The following is a 15,915-nucleotide window of genomic DNA, read 5'->3' on the forward strand; positions in this document are numbered from 1 at the left end:
GCTGTGCAGTAATATTTTACATAAATAGAGACAATATTTGCCTAACAATCCTTTACTGGTAAATGTGTAGGTCTATTCCAATTTTTTTGCTATTATGAGTAGTATTTTGGTAAACACCCTTGTTTATAGCTCCTTATGTGCATGTAACAAGAATTTTTTAGCATTTGTACCTAGAAGAGAATTGCCCAGTACTGGGGTACGATACCTTCCAACTTCTAGGTTGCTAACTTCTCTTTCAAAATGATTTGTCAGTTTATAGTCCTGCCAGGATTTCACAAGAGTTTTTCCTCTATACCTTTGTAGACCCCAAGTATTGTCATACTTCAAAATGTCAGCCAATACGGGTGTAAAGCCAACTTAATTTTGTTTTGTCTATGTTAGGAAGTATTTTCTGCAGTTAGAAGAATGCGTGTAGTGCATACGATCTGGCACCAAAGCAGAAAAGGTCTCTTGACCTCTGCCCCAGGGTTCTTTCCCTTTATCCTATTCTGTCTGGTGTGTTTCTGGAGATTCCACCATATATTATATAACTGAAATCACAGACTTAGATGAAACCGCGCAAATCACGCTATTCTGCTACATAATGTTATGTAAGCAAAACACTAATTGAATAGTCTCTGCCTAGCAAAAGCCTACTCTTTTTCAAGAACAGCTTGGTTATCACCTCTGAAAACTCCTCCTCACAGTCTCCTGCCTAACGTGTTCTGCTGTCTGTTTGCCTCCATCAGACGGAGCAAGGTCATTCTTGGTGATTCCAGATTGTTCACTGACCCCACCGTGTGGTACTATAAACAGGGAAGGGAAGGTCTAGTTTTGAAAAAGCGCGTTCAATTCGCCCATTTCATAACGAACCTTCACAAAGTCAGGTGCAGGCCCTGGATGCAGGTTGCTTGCTAACAAATCCTGGTTTGCCACTTTCTCTAACCTCGGCCAACTTTCTGAGATTCCGTTGCCAGAACGGAAGTAATAATAGTGTCTATTTACAGGATTTGGGGAAGCTTGAACAAGAGGTGTGGTGCTGAGTGTGGAGAGAGCAGTGGAACAGCAAGTCTTCTTAGCTACCACCAACCGGAAGAAATCTCAAGGAAGGTGGAAAAGAGGTAGAGTTCTCCATCCCACAGGGGCAGGAATGAGTGACATTTCACATAATAAAATTAGCTCAAAGACACCCACCCCTATGGTCCAGTTTCAATTAACAACAGTCACAGGAATATGTGTTTTTCTCCTGTTGACTATAGAGACTTGTGTGTATATTCAAAACAAGGACTCATCGTTCTGTAGCTAAACTTGCCTGCGTACGTGTTATCCGTACACGGAGACCTGTAAGGCCCCTGCATTTCAAACATTATGGCCGTGCCTGGGAAAACCAATTTTTTTTTAATGTTTTTCTTTAAGTTTACTTATTTATTTTTGAGAGAGACAGAGACAGATCGAGAGGGGGAGGGGCAGAGAGAGAGAGAGAGAGAGAGACAGGGAGACAGAATTCCAAGCAGGCTCAGCACTGCCAGGGAATGCAGAGGCCCACGTGGGGTTCGAACCCACGAAACCCCGTGAGATCATGACTGGAGCCGAATGGGAGGCTTCACCCTCCGAGCCACCCAGGTGACCCATAATGTTGAAACTGAAAAAGCTTTGTAATTCTGATTCTTACTTGAAAAATGGTTCCCTTTGCCGATGATGCCGATGATGTCTTGGGAGTCTTCTCGGTAATTCTAAAAGGTGTAAACACTTGGGAGACGTTTATTCCCATTATAAGAGGGTCATTGGGACCTCCCATTATAAGGATGCATTGGAATAGAATGAAACCCATTCTTTCACTGAATTCCTTTAAAAAAGAAAAAGACAGGGGCCCCTGGGGGCTCAGTCAGTTAAGCAGTTTAGCTGCAGACTCCTGATTGTGGCTCAGGTCATGATCTCAAGATCTTGCGAACTGAGCATCTCTCTCCCTCTCCCTCTGGCCTTCCCTGGTTCTCTCCGTCCTCTCTCTCTCCAAAACAAAAACAAAAACAAAACAACAACTTCTGGTTAAAGATAGTTGCCGGAGGACAAGCGTTGCGCTCCCCTTAGACTGGAGGGTTCCCTAAAATGACAGTAACGGAAGAAGTACAAGGGAAGAGAATTAGATGAGAAAATGAAGCCAAAGTCCGAAAGAGAAAAAGAGGTGTGAGCCTCACTGCTGTTGCTTTCGGAAGACAATCCCAGAGGGTGTCCTGCAGCCCTGAGAACAGTGGGCCTGGAACGGAGATGCCAGCAGGAACCAGCAGGATTGCTTGAAAGGCAAAACACTAAAGGATCTGCCCCCAGCTCCTTTCTGACCCACAGCCAGGCAAGACACTAGAGGCTCCTTCTTTTTAAAAAAAAAAAAAAATTTTTTTAATGTTTTATTTATTCTTGAGGGAGAGAGAGACAGAGCATGAGCGGGGACGGGGCAGAGAGAGAGGGAGACACAGAATCCGAAGCAGGCTCCAGGCTCTGAGCCGTCAGCCCAGAGCCCGACGTAGGGCTCCAACTCATGAACCATGAGATCATGACCTGAGCCGAAGTCGGATGCTCAACCGACTGAGCCACCCAGGCGCCCCTAGAGGTGCCTTCTTAAAAATGTAGATGCCCCCAGAGAAAGAGGCCTTCACCCTCAGGCATCTGGGATTCCCACAGCCGAGCCCACAGCTTTTCAAGCCTGTCTCCTTAAACACATTTCCAAGCTAGCTCTTCAGTGCCTGGTCCTCAGGTAGGAACAAACAATAGGCCACACACACTGGTGCAAACCTACCTCAGGAAGGAATAGAACCAAGGTGAGCAAAGAACAAAAATTACCCCCGGGTAAATAGAAATAGTGCCAGGAGCAGGAGAGAGTTTCCAAAAAACAAGTAGTGTCGTTCGAATGGGAGAAGATATTGCGCCCAGGATGCCATGAAGAAAAGATCAGAAAATGAGACGGCAGGCCTGGAAACTTAAAATGAGAGCTAAAATAAAAGGGAAAAAAAAAAAAAAGGCTAGCTAAAATGGATGTAAAACGAGGAGAGAATTTCCCCAGAACATAGCTGGTAAAAACCCTGAAGGGGAGGGGTGGGGAACACCTAAATTTGAAATTTTAAATGTCAGTTATGCAAATCTATAGATTCAGAGGTAAAAGGAAATGACTAAAAATATACACTCTTCGTGTGTGGAGACAAGATACTCGCCAAGGTGCCCTGTGGTGAACCACAGCACGATGCACGCTTGAAGCTAATGTAACACTGTGTGTCAACTCCACTTCAAATAAAAAACGAATAGCCGCGTAAGGGCTCAGAAAATATCGTACTCCTGCACCATCTCTGGTGGTCACCCAACGTTCGGTCACCGTGGCTGTCACTGACAGCCACTCAGCAGCCCACACTGTCCCAAGCGAGGGTTCTCTGAAGCAGAGGCGAGTGACCCGCTCAGATCTCAGAATTGCGTGTTCCGGTAGAATAATCTAGTCTGTCCTTACCGATGCAGTCTTTCTAGGACAAATTATTCGATGATGTGCTAAGTAAGAGAACCAAGAGGGGCGCCTGGGTGGCTCAGTCGGTTAAGCGTCCGACTTCGGCTCGGGTCATGACCTCGCGGGCTTTGAGTTTGAGCCCCGCGTCGGGCTCTGTGCGGGCAGCTCGGAAACTGGAGCCTGCTTCGGATTCTGGGTCTCCCTCTCTCTCTCTGCCCCTCCCCTGCTCACGCTCTGTCTCTCTCTGTCTCAAAAATAAATAAAACATTTGGGGCGCCTGGGTGGCTCAGTCGGTTAAGCGTCTGACTTCAGCTCAGGTCACGATCTCGCGGTCTGTGAGTTCAAGCCCTGCGTCGGGCTCTGGGCTGACAACTCAGAGCCTGGAGCCTGCTTCCAATTCTGTGTCTCCCTCTCTCTCTGCCCCTCCCCCGTTCATGCTCTGTCTCTCTCTGTCTCAAGAATAAATAAACGTTAAAAAAAAATTTTTTTTAAATAATAAATAAATAAAACATTTAAAAAAAAGAGAGAGAGAGAACCAAGATATCAACACCAGCAAAGTTTTGTTATAAAAGAAATAGAAGGCAACACTCAAACCACTTAAATTACTGATGTCTAAAAACCGTAAAGTTTACTTGAAAACAAAAGCACATCTCAAAAATTACTTTAAGTTTATACATATATATATTTTGAGAGAGAGAGAGCGTGCACAGGGGAGGGGCTGAGAGAGGGAAAGAGAGAGACTCCCAAGCAGGCTCCGTGCTGTCAGCACGGAGCCCAACATGGAGCTTGATCTCATGAACCGTGAGATCGTGACCTGAGTCGAAATCGAGAGACGGACGCTTAACTGACTAAGCCACCCAGGTGCCCCTTAAAAATTATTTTAAAATAGTGATTTTGAAAGTATGGTCCAGGGACCCCTGGGATTGTGTAAGACCCTTTCACGTATGACCAAGGTGAAAACTGTTTTCATAATAGTACTAAAATGTTATTTACCCTTTTTCTCTCTCATTCTGTCACACATGTACAGTAGAATCTCCCAGAGGATACACATTTTGTGAGATCACATTGGGTTGAAAGCAGAAGCAGACAGAATCCCGCCATCTTCTACTGAGCCAGTTATTAAAGAGATTTGCAAAAATATAAAGCCTTGCTACTCTTCTTACTAATTTACTTTATTTTAGAAAACACAGTTACTTCTCATAAAATATTTCATTTATGTTAGCAGGTAATGAGTTCATTATTATTTTTTTCACGAACAAATAAATATTTAAGTGTTCAAAGTTTCCACTCCTAATATGGTAAATATCTATTGATGTAATTTACAAGAACAAAGATTAGCTTTTTGGGGTTCTCAATAATTTCCTATTCTAAATTCATTTAAGAGGTAGCTGTTTGTTCAAAGTAATAATAGCAACATGTGATTAGAACGTATGGATAAGTGAAATGACTGACAGCAATGTTAATAAGGACAGGAGGGAGGAGTGTGTGACATTCCATTATAGGATGCATGTGTCACTCACAAAGCCATAGAGTATAACTTGAAGAAATGGATATGAAAAAAATAAATGGTACCAAGCAAAGTCTAAATAAGTAAGTAAATAAATAAATAGCAGTATGAATAGCAGAAAATATATATTACAACCTCTAGGGAAACCACTACAAACGTTTTAAAAGAAGCATGATTCATATGCTAGGAGAAAAAGAGCAAATGGGGTAATAAAGTGTTCAGTTGAAACCGTAAAAGGAAGAAAAAAAAGGGAAGAAAAAGTAGAAACGAAGACAAGCACAATGAGTAGCAACAGTTGCAATTTGGTAGATATTAATCTAACTACATGAATACTCTAAATGTGAATGGCCTCGATGCAACAATTAAAAGACAGAAATCGATAGAGCGATAAAAACCGAAAAGAAAAAAAACACAATTGTATGCTGTCTATGAGAAAGCCACCTTAAGCAGAAAAACACAAGACAGATTCAAAGTAAAGGGGTGGAGAAAGATATGTTGTCAACAGCATTATCAAAGGAAAGTTGTAGTCGCTACATTAATTTCAGACAAAGCAGACTTGAGAACAAGGAAAATTGTCGGGTGAATAGGAACATTATATGGTGAAGGGGTCAATTTCTCTAGGAAGACACAGCAATTCTCAATGCGCAAGTAACAAAGTGGCATCAAAGTACAGGACACAAAAACTGATCGACCTACAAGGAGAAACAGACAAATCGACTCCTATCATTGGAGTCGCCAATACCCCTATTTTAGTAACTGACAGATCAAGCAGGCAGAAACTCAGTAAGAATATAGTCAACCTGAACAGTATCATTAAGCAATCTGGTCTCACTGACATTTATGGAATATTCCATTCAACAACAACAAAATGCACATTGCCCTCAAGCTCACATGGAATATTGACCGAAACATGCCATATTCTGGGCTGTAAAACACACCCTAACACATTTAAAAGGATAGAAATCATTTAAAAATATGTTCTCAGACCACAATGAAGTAAAAGTAGAAATAACAGATAGCTGGGAAATCCTCCAAATACTTGGAATCGAAGAACACACTTCTAGGGCTAAAGAAGAAATCTCAGGAGAAATTGTAAAATATTTTGAGCTAGATGGAAATGAAAACACAGCTTATTAAAATTTGTGGGACGTAGCAAAAGCAGTGCTTAGGCGGAAACGTATAGCACTGAATTGACACATTAGACAAGAAAGATCTAAATGAATAATCTAACCTCCCACCTGTGGAAACTACAGAAAAATAGAGAAATTGAAACCTAATGCAAGCAAAATAAATCAATAAATAAACAACAAAAATTAGAGTAGAAATCAGTGAAACTGAAAACAAGAAAACATCTAAGAAAATCAATGAAGTCAAAAGCTGATTTTTTTAGAAAAATCAATAAAATCGACAAACCTCTAACAAGGCTAGCAAAGGAAAGAGAGAAGACAGAAATTAGTAGTATCAGACATGAAAGAGGGGTTCATCACTATTAGTCCCACGGACACGACAAAGATAGCAGACAAACAACACTAGGGAAAACTCTAGGGCGAAGAATTTGATAGAAGGTGAAACAGACAAATTTCTTACGGGACACAAAACACCAAAGTTCACACAAGGAGAGACAGTCATCCGAATAGGCCTGTATCTATTAAAAGAATTGAATCAATAATTAAGAGACCTCCAAAGAAGAAAGCATTGGGCCCAGAGGGTATCACTAATGAATCCTACAAAATGTTTAAAGAAAAAATGACACCCGTTCCGTACAACATCTTCCAGAAATCAGAAAAAGAGGCAGCGCCTACCAACTCATTCTCTGAGGAGAGCGTCACTTCTCTTTCCTACCCGGAGGCCGAGCGCTGGCTGGTTTCAAGCTTGTTCATCTCCCGTCTCTCGGGAACCGGTGGAGGAGAGGCTGTGGGCTGGGTGCTGGTACTGAGTGCTGAGGACCTACCTGTCAGTTCTGCAGCTGCTGATAGCAATGCTGTTGCCTTCTTGGGGCCCTGCCCACCTCCAGAGTCTGGGGTAGAGGGGTTTCCACACACTTTTACCTTGCTTTAAGAATGCATTGATGTATTTGCCTTGTATTTTAAAAGACAAATTCCCTCCTAGTCAACTGCATAACATCCCAGCACAGACAGAACAACGCCTCACTCCCCACTCGGTTGCATTGGTCAATGTTGGGTCTGCTTTCACTTCCCCTAACTCATCCGTGTTCAGATGCCACGCACAGATGCACTCTGGGACAAACTGGCCCCCAGCTACCCAGAAATCACAAGTTGGACAGCACTTATTCAATTTCAATGTTAATTTTTCTAAAAGGAACTGTTCTGGGCGGAGCTGTCTTTTGCGGTGTGGGGGAGGGATAGAGGAGGCATGGGGGAAACGAAAGTGTTTGTAGAAGGTGATATGAGTCAGCCTCAAGTTTCCCCCGGGGAGCCAATCCTCTACGATTTAAGAAATCTGATTTCCTCATTATTTCTTTATGTGCCATCTCATTCTGTCATATACCCGTGGAATGAGGCTGGAAAGACAGAAGTAACATGGGTAGATGTCGACCTTCCTGGAGATGGGGAACCAGGACAGGAGGTAAGGGCTAACCCGCAATTGACTGGTGGCTTCCACCTTCCATCTTCTACTGCCAGCCCCACGGGGCCATGGCACTGGCCTGGGATCAACCTTGAGCAGACATCGACTGCCTTTGTGCCTTCCCGGAGCTCTGAGGAGCTCCGATCAATCCAAATGATTGATCTCTTATGTGTGGCACCCAAAGAGTAAAGGCTAAATTGCTGAACAGGGTGACATGGCTGCACCAATGCTGGATGCCCCTCCACCCAGTCTCTGTGGCAGTTCTCAGCCCCAGGGAGGAGAAACAGGGCCAGCTCGGGGTCCATGGCAGATGGGCCACTGTTCATCCAAAGGCAAGAGAGTAGAAAGGTCTATTTCATTCAAATGGATCCAGGTTGTTTTGGAGTAAGGGGGCAAAGCATGTGTAGGCAGGAAGTGAACGCCATGTTGCACCTGCCTCTCTGCTAAGGTGCATGTTTGTACCTGCCTCTCTGCCCTTAAGGTGGTCGTGAGAAGGAAGGAAAGCTGGACATTCCAGATCATCTCTCAGGCCGGTGGACTGGCCGGGCACAGTACTCAGCCTGGACTGGACACGGGGCTGGAGAGAGGCAAAATGCTCTTCATTATAAGGCAGGGAAGATGTTCCTCAAATTTCTGGAAAGCAGTCAGAAGCCAGAGAAAACTCCGCACTCCTGCAACCAGAGGGAAGCGCCAGGTTTGGACAGAGAAGCCTGGTGTGTGAATTTATTCAAGTTTCTTGAATAAATGGACCCTTTACAGATGCAGCCTCGGTCAAGGGAATTAAAAGCAAAAACAAACTATTGGAACCTCATGAAGATAAAAAGCTTCTGCACAGCAAAGGAAACAATCAACAAAACTAAAAGGCAACCAATGGAATGGGAAAAGATATTTGCAAATGACATATCAGACAAAGGGCTAGTATCCAAAATCTATAAAGAGCTCACCAAACTCCACACCCGAAAAGCAAATAATCCAGTGAAGAAATGAGCAGAAGACATGAATAGACACTTCTCTAAAGAAAACATCCAGGTGGCCAACAGGCACATGAAAAGATGCTCAATGTCGCTCCTCATCAGGGAAATACAAATCAAAATCAAAACCATACTGAGATATCACCTCACGCCAGTCAGGGTGGCTAAAACGAACAAATCAGGAGACTATAGATGCTGGAGAGGATGTGGAGAAACGGGAACCCTCTTGCACTCTTGGTGGGAATGCAAACTGGTGCAGCCGCTCTGGAAAACAGTGTGGAGGTTCCTCAAAAAATTAAAAATAGACCTACCCTATGACCCAGCAGTAGCACTGCTAGGAATTTACCCAAGGGATACAGGAGTGCTGATGCATAGGGGCACTCGTACCCCAATGTTTACAGCAGCACTCTCAACAATAGCCAAATTATGGAAAGAGCCTAAATGTCCATCAACGGATGAATGGATAAAGAAATTGTGGTTCATATACACAATGGAGTACTACGTGGCAATGAGAAAGAATGAAATATGGCCCTTTGTAGCAACGTGGATGGAACTGGAGAGTGTGATGCTAAGTGAAATAAGCCATACAGAGAAAGACAGATACCATATGCGTTCACTCTTATGTGGATCCTGAGAAACTTAACAGAAGACCATGGGGGAGGGGAAGGAAAAAAAAAAGAGGTTAGAGAGGGAGAGAGTCAAAGCATAAGAGACTCTTAAAAACTGAGAACAAACTGAGGGTTGACGGGGGGTGGGAGGGAGGGCAGGGTGGGTGATGGGTATTGAGGAGGGCACCTTTTGGGATGAGCGCTGGGTGTTGTATGGAAACCAATTTGACAATAAATTTCATATATATATATATAAAAATGCAGCCTCGGTGATTAGAAAAAACTGAGCTTCAGCTAGTCATTGAAATCTCAAGGACAGAGACAGGCTTCCCGTGGGATGGGGAAAGGGTTTGGAACTGACATTACCTAGACCTCAAAGGACAATGTGATTTGTGGGGTTTTGTTTAATGTTTATTTATTTTTGAGAGAGAGAGAGAGTGTGTGTGTGTGTGTGAGAGAGAGAGAGAGAGAGCAGGGGTGGGGCAGAGAGAGAGGGAGACACAGAATCCGAAGCAGGCTCCAGGCTCTGAGCTGTCAGCACACAGCCCGACGCGGGGCTCGAACTCACAAACCGTGAGATCATGACCTGAGCCGAAGTCAGATGCTTAACAGACTGAGCCCCCCAGGCGCCCCGCTACCAAGTGCGTTTGTACATTATGTCTGTATGTAATTTTTTCCCCAATAGCAGCCCTCATTCTGTAAAGGATTTGAAGCAACTTACAAAAACACACTATAGCAGCATAAAGTTGGAAGAAAAAGAAATGGGAGCAAAGCACAAATAGAATAAACAAAACCAGAGCACTAGAAATGCAGGTAGGACAGATAAATGGGAGCCGGGGCGTGTGCAGTTTCCAGGACCTTAGTCAGAGCAGTGTGGCCAAAGCAGGAGAGGCCTGGGGAACAGAGGCAAAGCAGGATGTTTCCAAAGTATGTTTCACTGAATCCTGCTTCTTCTGACTCACTCTAGATGTGCTAGAAATTTGCACAGACATGTTTGCAAAGTATAGAGGGCCAGAGATTTCTACCTTTCTGCCCACTTCTGTTCTTTCTTTCCTCCAAAGAAGTGAACGTGAATCTGGCTGGGACAGATTCCAGATTCCAGGATACCGCCGAGGACATCTTTTCCAGCGGGTGGGGTGTGCGTGCCTACCAGGTGCTGCACACGCACGGGACTGCCTGCCACCAGTCCCTGCCCGTCCTCCCTCTCTCCCTCTCTCGCTTTGTGGGGCAAAGTGGCCGTTGGGCATGGCTGTCCTCTGCTCTTGGCCTCCCAGGGGGCACAGTGGCCCAGACAAGGCTGGACACAGACTACAAGAGCCCGCTCTGGTGTCTCCTCCCTCTCCTCTCCCTGCCCTTAAGCAGCAGGCAGGCCCAGGCCACCACTCAGCTGGGCGATGACATAAATGTGCCAGCTTCCTTTGCTTATAAGCACAAGGTCTTTGGCATTCCTCAGGGGTACTTCCGTTAAGTTCACAAGAAAGCCCTAGTCTGCAATATCATGCATCAGCCCAGATGACAACAGGCTGCAGTTTTAGCTTGCATTTCCCACTGTCTTGTTTTTTCTCTCTCCTCGCGAGAGAATCAATCTCTCTGGGATAACGTATCCTGGACTGAGACCATGTATGCCGATCAGACAATCCCTGGTTCCTAACACAGGGATAGAGTTGTTTTCTTTTCCTTCCATACGACCCGTGGGATGAGAAGATTCTGGCCTCCCTCCTTTCTCTGTTTTCCCACCCAGATTTAGGCCAAGTAGGTGGTAATCTCTGAAGCGAAGTCAATGCTTTCTTTTTACTGGACAAACTCCTCGCCATTTTGCTAAGTGTGCTAAGATCTCACACTTGGAATCAGGGAGTGACTCGTAGAGTCCTGAGCACAATCCAGCGCTAGAAGTTCCTCTGCTCCCTTGCCCCTGCTTGCCAAAGTCTACCAAACCCCCATCTTTGAACGCCAATAGGCTGTCCACTACTTTTATGTCCAGGTAGGTCACACAACCAATCTCAGATTGATCCTATTTCTGTGAAGTTTCTTCACTGGCAACTCATTCTCTGATACCAACTTACAAGCAGCTGGAGTTTTGGGGTATGAGTAATCAAAACTGATAATGGCTAACTCGGACAGAAAGTCAATTTCTTAGAAGTGTATCAGGTAACTCCCAGAATTTATAAGAAGGCCGAAGACTGGGATAAGAAAATAAGCAGTCTGGGCAGTAAGATCCCCAGCCCAGGTCATTCCATGGACCTCAAGTACATAGTGTGGGGGCGTTGATCTGGTCAATGTTTTCTTTCCATCCTGGTTAGAAAAGGAGGATCGGAAAGAGTTTTAGCTCCTGCATGACAGATAAGAACATTCGTGTACAGTTTTGTCTTGGGGGTTATATTAACTCACCTGCCCCTTGTCATAAGATAGTCCAAAGACATCTGGGTCACCCGGATATCCCATAGAACATCACACTTATCAATTACGTTGGTGACATCATGGTGATCGGACAGGATGAACAAGAGTCGGCCAGCACACCTGCTAAAGAGGAACCAATTACCGACCCTCAGCAACAGAGGTGAATGTCAACAGCATTATGATGACCCAAAGAAGTCACACGTCAAAATTCACGTACTGCATGTTTTCATTTATGTAAAACTTTGATACAGGCAAAACGAATCTGTACTAACAGCAGGTGCATCAGTGGTTGCCTGATGACGAGGTTGGGGAGGAGGCTATCTATCTGCAAAGGGCACGAAGGAACTTTCTGGAATGATGGAAATGGCCTACGTCATGATTGTAATTACGATTACATTTTTTTTTAATTTTTTTTTAACGTTTATTTATTTTTGAGACAGAGAGAGACAGAGCATGAACAGGGGAGGGGCAGAGAGAGAGGGAGACACAGAATCGGAAGCAGGCTCCAGGCTCTGAGCCATCAGCCCAGAGCCTGACGCGGGGCTTGAACTCACGGACCGTGAGATCGTGACCTGAGCTGAAGTCGGACGCTTAACCGACTGAGCCACCCAGGCGCCCCTGATTACATTTGTTGAAACTCAACCACTTAAATGTACACTTGAGATGAATGCATTTTATACCCCAATAAAATTGAGCTAAAAAAGAATTGTACATGATTTTAGTAAATTCTCAGAATATATGTCACTGAATATAGTAGCTGAAGTTTTCCCATTATTACCATTTTCCCAAGCAGGTGTCACTTACATAGAAACATCTTTTATCTTATTTACATCTTTTTCTAGGCTAATCATCGGGCATTATGTTTCCACTCCTTTGCCTTTGCCTAATCTATCTCTGGGCAGGCTAAAGGAGGAGATCCTTGTTTCCAGGCTGGGATGTCCATGGAGGGGTTTCCCAGGTAAGTGGAGGGTTTCAGGTAAATGAAGTGTAACAAGTGAACAGTGGACTGAACTCCTCTCCCTGTTCCTGTCCTGGCATTTCGAGGTGCTGCTTGCTACCTTCCTGTGGCTCCCGAGCCTCTGTCATCCTTACAGGAGTGACCTACCAGCACCAGGGCTGAGCCTATTGACCTAGAATGTGCTCGTGTGGGATATGCTGTGCTGGTGCCTCTGTAGCAAGCAGGTGAACCTAGGTTTCGAGGCTTCTTAGACGCCAGAACCATTTTTCCCACCTTTTTTCTGAGGAGCTTTTGGGTGTCCTGGTAAGGAGACCCCATGGGTTGAATCCATTTGAGAATTATTGATTCCAGTAAAGTTAAACAGATTTCTATGTTATAGGGTCTCTCACAGACATTATGTGCCAATGTGCATAAGGCATCTTTATTTTTATTTTTTTTCAATATTTATTTTTGAGAGAGAAAGACCGAGTGCGAGCGGAGGAGAGGAAGAGAGAGAAGGAGACACAGAATCTGAAGCAGGCTCCAGGCTCTGAGCTGTCCGCACAGAACCCGATGTGGGGCTTGAACGCACAAACTGAAATCATGACCCGAGCCAAAGTTGGACACTTAATGGACTGAGCCTCCCAGGCGCCCCTGCACATAAGGCATCTTTAAGGGTGTGTGTGGAGGGCGTATCCCATCTTCCCTGAAGTGGCTGTTCTAGAGTCTTCTCCCGGCCCTTTCTCTGCCTTAGACCTGACTTCCTCATGCCCCTGGCGCCCAAATGCCTGCCTGCCCCCCGGCCATTTTCCTGCCCAGAGGAATGATTTTCCTCTATATGATTTCAGTTTATATTCAGGTTCCCTTTTGTCTCGACTTTCTTAGGCAATAATTTTATCCTGACAAATTATAGGCATTTCTGGGTCACCTCCCCTCCCCGTCTGGGTTTTGTTTGTCTCTTAAAGTTCGATGATTTCTAGTAAATTCATTCAGTTGTGTTACCAGCACCCCGATTCAGTGTAGGAAGATTTTCATCTCCCAAAAGTACAGGAGGGGGAAATAGCCTGGGGGAATAGAAGTGAGTAGGGAAGCACACAGATGGTGAATCCCCAGCTCCTGTCCGTGGATCCTGGGGCTGGGCCCTGATGCCTCCTCCCCTCTGGACACCCCTCGTCAGGCTACCCCATGACGGGACCCCCCACCGCTTCCCCTAAATGCCCCGGGAACCTCACAAGTGTCCGGACGGAGATGGAGGGAGGCGGCAGGCACTGCCTCCAGCTTCCTGCACGATCAGCTCCGAATACTTTCACTTTTCTTTCCTCCGGAAGCCTGGCCCCCCACTGCATGTGGCAAAGCACAGACTTCCTGCTTCACCCACTGGTGTCCCCCTGCTGTTCTCTCCGCCTTCCAAGAGCCATCCCTGCCCCAGCCCCTGACCAGGGAAGGGGCAGGAGCAGGTGGCAAACCCAGCCTCCAGGTGGGTTTTTGTCTCGGCTACTTTATTCTTCATTTGGGGTGATCAGGCTCTGATAGCTAATTTCCTGACAGCAGCTACAGAGTGGAACTCAGCTATTTTAAACTGTGAGACTCTCTCCTTGTAAAATATTGTCTTCCAAAGATAGAGAGGTATGTGGGGTTTAACCAGAGACCATGAAAAAGGGGGACAGACGTGGGAGTCGGGGGCGGGGGGAGCAGAAACAGAGCTCAACTCCTTTTGCCCTAAATTCTAGCCCGTTGTTGTGGGTGAAAGGGAGATTTGCTCTCTACCCTCCTCCTCTGTGCTCTGTTGATTCTGCACTCAGCCCCAAATGGGCAGCTCATTTATTATCCACAGTGCAAGTGACTAGATGTGGTTGGTGGAAAAAAGAAAATGAGGAGGAAACCCTTCATTTCTTCCCTAGTGTTTCATGAGATTTGTATATATTTTCCTTAAGCGCATTTATGATTGTTTCCTTGAAGTGCATTCCTAGAGGTGGAATCTGGGACTCAAGGGAATCCATATTCTAGGGCGTTTGACCCTGATTGCTAACTTCGCCTCCAGAACATTTGGATCTGTTTACATTTGCACCAGGACCATCTGTGGTTATTGCGATTAGTCTTTATGTTGGGCAATCTGATAGGCAAATGCTATTAAATCGTCTTCTTTTGTACTGTTCCAGCTACTAGAGAATTGCCATGCTTTTCATATATCTATTGCACATTTGACTTAATTGCCTAGTTAAGCCTTTTGCTTTTTTCCCCCATATGGATGTTTGTCTTTTGCTTATTCATTTTTAAGACTCCTTCCCATAATAAAAATCTGAACACTCCCATATGAGACCCTATATCATGCACTAGCTTTAATGGGGCTTTATTCAGACAAGCTCTGCTTTGCCACCTTGGGCTATTTACTTAACCTCTCTGTGCCTTGCTCTCACTCTTGAGAACCATAATAGTTGAAGAATAAGGAAGCTGGTGGATCTTATGTTCTGAATGCTGTTGTATAATCATCCCAAACGTAACCTCAGGGTCACTTCCTCTTGTTACCATGTGACCGTTCTGGATTTCTGGGGCTCTGTGCTTGCCTTTGCAATTTTCTTCCCCACATCGTGGATTCTGTCCTCATCCTGGTTGCTAGATTTCTCTTCCACCTGTTCCCAATCTCCAGTATTTCTTCGTGATTATAGACCCCCTGCGGCATCTTTTCTTTTCCAGCACTATTGTGGATTACTTTACTCTTACAATATGTTTTGTCTTTTTTCCTTCTGTCAAATGTAAATGATGTGGGAATGAGGAGAGAGCAGGGCTGCTCAGTCTACCACTGGGATTAATCCTGGAAACAGTCATTAGTTACAGTTCAGTTTTCTATTATACACAAAAGGAAGTAGGAAAAACAGGATCTTTATTTCATTTTTTAAAAAAATCTCTGGGTGATTGAGTTTTTCTGTTTACACTTCTATTCCCTTGACAAGTTGTCAGGAATTCATCTGTAAGTTTTCTGCCTCTAATAATTATTGATATTTTCTCATGACCTATCAATGGCTAATTTTTATCAATGTCGCATGGGATGGGAAAGGCACATGTCTGTTCTGCGATATGTAATTGATACATATAATAAATCAGTTAAGTTGCCTTTTACTAATCACGTCTTATACCTCCTTCGTGTCTATTTATGTTTGGCCTATTTGTGTGTTGAAGGTTGTAGGTGGTTTACTAAAGTTTCCAAATATTATCGGGTTTCTATCTTTCCACTCATCATTGGGTGGTCCCTCTTACATGAGCTTTGCTAGTGTCTGTCGTAAGGTGCGGTCCAGACAACCTTAACTCTGTTCAGTGTAGCCACAGACCATAGTACTTATGACCATAAACCTAGAAGCAGAACATCGGAATGTGTTCACCTCTATCACTTCCAAGTTGTGCGATTTAGGGCAAGTTCATAACACATCTCTATGTCTCCATGTCCTTCA

General features: G+C 44.6%; 2 protein-coding genes across 8 annotated transcripts in view; one reads left to right on the top strand and one right to left on the bottom strand.

Moving 5' to 3' along the window:
- The window catches only part of SP140 (SP140 nuclear body protein), a 65,571-nt gene extending 51,764 nt beyond the window's left edge, over positions 1 to 13,807 (bottom strand). The window contains exons 1-2 of the mRNA XM_078452580.2: positions 13,702 to 13,807; positions 11,524 to 11,652 (exon numbers count right to left, since the gene is read on the bottom strand). The gene's annotated coding sequence lies outside the window, so the exon portion shown is untranslated. The remainder of the gene's footprint in view (positions 1 to 11,523; positions 11,653 to 13,701) is intronic.
- An 11-nt stretch (positions 13,808 to 13,818) lies between these two features.
- Positions 13,819 to 15,915, top strand: part of LOC132672241 (sp110 nuclear body protein) — a 31,586-nt gene continuing 29,489 nt past the window's right edge. For 4 of the 7 annotated variants that reach the window (XM_060624065.3, XM_078450795.2, XM_078450794.2 and 1 more), the window contains exon 1: positions 13,819 to 13,946. The gene's annotated coding sequence lies outside the window, so the exon portion shown is untranslated. The remainder of the gene's footprint in view (positions 13,947 to 15,915) is intronic. The other 3 variants (XM_078450796.2, XM_060624067.3, XM_078450793.2) reach the window with 2 other exon arrangements.

This window comes from Panthera onca, chromosome C1 (genome assembly GCF_046562875.1).
Source record: "Panthera onca isolate mPanOnc1 chromosome C1, mPanOnc1 haplotype 2, whole genome shotgun sequence".
Lineage (NCBI taxonomy): Eukaryota > Metazoa > Chordata > Mammalia > Carnivora > Felidae > Panthera > Panthera onca.